This window comes from Delphinapterus leucas, chromosome 9 (genome assembly GCF_059928025.1).
Source record: "Delphinapterus leucas isolate spDelLeu-1000000601 "Yukka" chromosome 9, BTC_Dleu_Yukka2, whole genome shotgun sequence".
Lineage (NCBI taxonomy): Eukaryota > Metazoa > Chordata > Mammalia > Artiodactyla > Monodontidae > Delphinapterus > Delphinapterus leucas.
In genome coordinates, this window is record NC_143137.1 from 105,778,884 (window position 1) to 105,783,708 (window position 4,825).

Genomic DNA, 4,825 nt, shown 5'->3' on the forward strand with positions numbered 1-4,825 from the left:
GGAAAGAACAAGAAAAACAGGTATGTAGGATGAAAATGTGGTGACCACTAAAATCGCTGATGTAAATAGAGAAATCTAGAAAGCAGTTGAGATACATGTCAGAATCTAGAGAATTATTCTAAGTATGAAGTATACTTGGAGATGTAATCAACATCTAGAGTGAATAATAGCATCAGGGGAGGAGGGCAAGTAGAGTGAAACAGCCAGTTAGTGGCTAGCGAAGGGAATACTAGGGAACCCTAACCTTTAAGGAGCATGGAGAGGAACTCTTGAAGAGTGAGAGGAGGCAGCCAGAGCTGTCTCAAAACTACATGATGGGGCTTCCCTGGTGGCACAGTGGTTGAGAGTCTGCCTACCGATGTTGGGGACACGGGTTCGTGCCCCAGTCTGGGAAGATCCCACATGCCGTGGAGCGGCTGCACCTGTGAGCCATGGCTGCTGAGCCTGCACGTCTGGAGCCTGTGCTCCGCAATGGGAGAGGCCACAACAGTGAGAGGCCTGCGTACTGCAAAACAAAAACCAAAAAACAAAACAAACAAACAGAAAAACTACATGATGGGTATAAATTTTCCAAATGCATAAGAACTGAGGAGCAAAAAATTTTGCAAAAACGTCAGTCGATTTATATAAGGATTGAAAACCTTTTCAGATTTAGAATTAGAATTCCCCCAGAGACTTCATTTTTTTTAGTAGTAATTTTTAAAAATTTTATTGGAGTATAATTAATTTACAGTGTTGTGTTGGTTTCAGGTATACAGCAGAGTGATTCAGTTATACGTATGTTCATTCTTTTTCAAATTCTTTTCTCATATAGGTTATCACAAATTATTGAGTAGAGTTCCTTATGCTATACAGGAGGTCCTTGTTAGTTATCTATTTTATATTTAGTAGTGTGTGTATGATAATCCCAAGCTCCTGATTTATTCCCCCCCCCCATTTTTCCCCTGTGGTAAACATAAGTCTGTTTTCAATATCTGTAAGTCTCTTTCTGCTTTGTAAATAAGTTATTTTGTGTCATTTTTAAAAAATTATATTCCTTATATAAGTGATATCACATGATATTTGTCTTTGTCTGACATACTTCACTTAGTATGATAATCTCTAGGTCCATCCATGTTGCTGCAAATGGCATTATTTTGTTCCTTTTTATAGCAGAGCAATATTCTATTGCATACATGTACCACATCTTCTTTATCCATTCCTCTGTCAATGGACATTTAAGTTGCTTGCCTGTCTTGACTAGTGTAAATAGCGCTGCAACGAACACTGAGGTGCATGTATCTTTTCAAATTATGGTTTTCTCCAGATATATGCCCAAGAGTGGGATTGCTGGCTCACACATTAGTTCTATTTTTAGTTTTTTAAGGAACTTCCATACTGTTCTCCATAGTAGTTGTACCAACTTACATTCCCACCAACAATGTAGGAGGATTCCCTTTACTCCACACCCTCTCCAGCATTTATTGTTTGTAGACTTTTTGGTGATGGCCATTGATTTTACATTTCTCTGATAATTAGTGATGTTGATCATCTTTTCATGTACTTTTTGGCCATCTATATGTCTTCTTTGGAGAAATTCCATAATGATGAATATAAAAGCATCAAATCTCTTTGGACAAAAAAGTGTAGAGACTGTGAATGGCCTGTGTAGTGGAAAATACAAAACAGTGGAGGAAAGTGTAAGATATGGCATTCACAAAAACTGTTCTAATTATATGCATAGAAGGATGGTTTATTATTGCCAAGTAAAGGACCTGACAATTATCATCCTGTTTTTCTTTCTTTTTATCCTCTCTCCAGAGACTGTAAAATTAGAAAATTTCAGTAGATTATTTCAGTAAGATTATTTTATAGATTATTTCAGTAGAGTAAATGTAAACTACTCTCTCAAAACACAAGATAAAAAGAGAACATATAGGTAAATTTTTCCATTTGGATTATCAGTCAATATTATCACTAAATATTGACCACATGCAATTTAAAAGCCTGTTTCTATATTTTTTCTATTTAATGTTTCTAAATATGAAAATGTATATGTAAATTATAAATGTAAATTTTTGAAAATTGTTATTAAATCTAAATATTTTCTGAAAAATGAAGATATTCCTTTTAAGTTCTTTGCTCTAACTCTCCTATTTGATAAATTCTCTAGTTGGATTTTAATGGAATTTTTCTTCCAAATTGTGCATTTTTCCTATATAAAATTCAGGTCATTATCATTCATTTCTGCATTAAATTTCTTAATCTTTGAAAAAATTTTCATTTAAAAATTAATAACCTATGTTCTGTATAAAATTCATATTCAATTTTTCAGAATAAAGAAAAAATTGAGTATTAGGACTTCAAATTGTAAAAATTTACATATACATTTTAAAATGTTTATCTTTGCTATGATTTTTTCATAATCTATTGTTTTTTTCTTTACATGTACCCTCTTACTTCCTGACCTAGTAAGGCAGCTATTCTATTTCATATACAAATGAAGAGAGGAAAGATGAGCAAATCTGAAATTTTAATTGTATGTGCTTTAAAAAGTCAAACAAAAACCGTTAAATGACCTTGGTGCTTAGACTATAAATTCAGTGACCCTATTTTGGTCTTTTTGGTGGTTAGTTTCTTAAAGTCTGACTATCATGTATGCTGAGTTGATAGTTATGGATTTTTTAAAAATCATAAACCACTCAGGTGATTGTGGGCTTCTATACTTTTTCTGCACCTATTATTCCTATATTCTACCCTGTCTTAATTTTTTTTTAAGTTATAAAAGGAATTCTTTGTATCGTCTTTTTGTATTCTCTCTCCCACGTCTACCTCTAACTGTAACCCATTCTCTCTCTATTATCACTCAATTTTAGCCTCTAATTATGTCCCTGCTGTCTTTTTATTTCTCCCTCTTTGTCCATATTAGCCCTTTGAACCATAACTTTCTGAGAAAATGGAAATGCCCTCCATCTGCACTGTTCAATATGGTAATAAGTAGCCATGTGTAAATACTGAGCACTTGAAATGAGGCTAGCAAGTCTGAGGAAGTGAATTTTTAATTTTATTTAATTTTAATTGAAGTTTGAATAACTTCACATGGCTAATGGTTACCATATAGGACAGTGCAGCTTTTTACCCCTTATTCTTTCTCATTTTCTCATTCTTTCTCCTCTGCCTTGGTATATATTTCTTCTTCGTCTCTCTCTCTAATTCTAACTGTAGTTATTTTTTTTTCAGAACTTAGGGTCACTTGCTTAACCCAAATGAAACGCAGAAGCTGTACTTCAAGTGCAACCACAAGGCACTGATCTTGTTCATAACATTAACTCCTCTTCCAGCACCTCCAGGGGCTGCTGACTGGAGCTGTTTGAATCTTTTGCTGGTTCAGTTGTGATAAACTCTGAGGGGGTTTATCATACACTCCTTTTTTTTTTGGTTATTGTTCTTGAACTCCACAAAAATCAGAAGCCATTAGGACACTTTCAAGTTTATGATTCTTGAAGTGAGTTGAAGGCAAGGAAATGTTGCAAACGACTTTAAGTTTGAACAATGTAGGCCTTTACTCTCATGATTTTTTACTCTTTCCAAAATTGTTCCTCGCATTATTTGCCCTAACTCACTTATTGATCTTATACATTTTGCATCTTCTTTCAGATACTACTCTATTAAAATATATCTTCAGTCTATTCTTTCAATACTTAAGCCATGTCCAAAATTTGATATATCCCATATTTTAGAGATCAGGTGAAGCCTCAACTGAAGCAAAGACCATTCAGTTTTAACTTTTACAGCATTATTTCTAAAACCACTGTATTATAAAGCTGTTTACTTTTCAAATTCTTAGATCCATGGGAAATTTTATTTTTGCTTATATACATTGTAGAATTTACTGCTTCGTTTAGGAAAAGTTAACTTACTAATCAGGAAAATGAATCAAAAGACTTTAAGTATTTTGTATAACACTAGTAAGAACAGGCTAAGGATTTTTAAAAAGGGCTAGCTAAGCTTGGTCCCAGAAAACTTGTGAGCACATTACAATTGCATGTTAAATTGTAATCTCTCAGTAAACTGATTCTGTCATTTTAAATTGTGTGAATCTGTGCCTTCCTAATGATTTATTTTTCTTTGTGATAGAATGCCTCCTTTTCCCTTTCTGTCACATATACATGTGCAGACACACACACAAAGGTTTTCAAATTCTTGTGCTGGATTTGAAAATCTCTGAAAGCCAACCAAACTAGTTTCACTCCCTTTGAAATAAAATAAGCAACCTGTCATCTACTGAGTTGAAAGCACTATTCCAAAAATATGTTCAATAAAATTTATATGTTTTAAAGTTTAACTTTGGATTTTTTTAATTTTTGTTTTGTTGCTTTTAGATGTGCTTTTTAAAAATGGAGACATTCATATTTCATGGCTATTTTTTTGGAAGAATTTTCAGAAACATTTTAAAGAAGAAACTTTAAATTTAATTCAAAATTAATTCATTTATACATTCGCATTTATAGACAAGTTTTAAGATTCCTGAGAAGCCCCAGTTTCCCAAACAATATTAACGCATTTATTTTCACCACAAAATGAAATCGATCCAAAAAAATGACCTTTATGATTCTATAAAACCAATGCTTATCATCTTATCAACAATGACCAAAACTATATTTGCCTCTGAGGGGTGGGTTAGGGAGGGTGGGAGGGAGGTGCAAGAGGGAGAAGATATAGGGATATATGTATATGTATAGCTGATTCACTTTGTTATACAGCAGAAACTAACACACCATTGTAAAGCAATCATACTCCAATAAAGATGTTAAAAATAATAAAAATAATAAAAGCTAAAGTGATA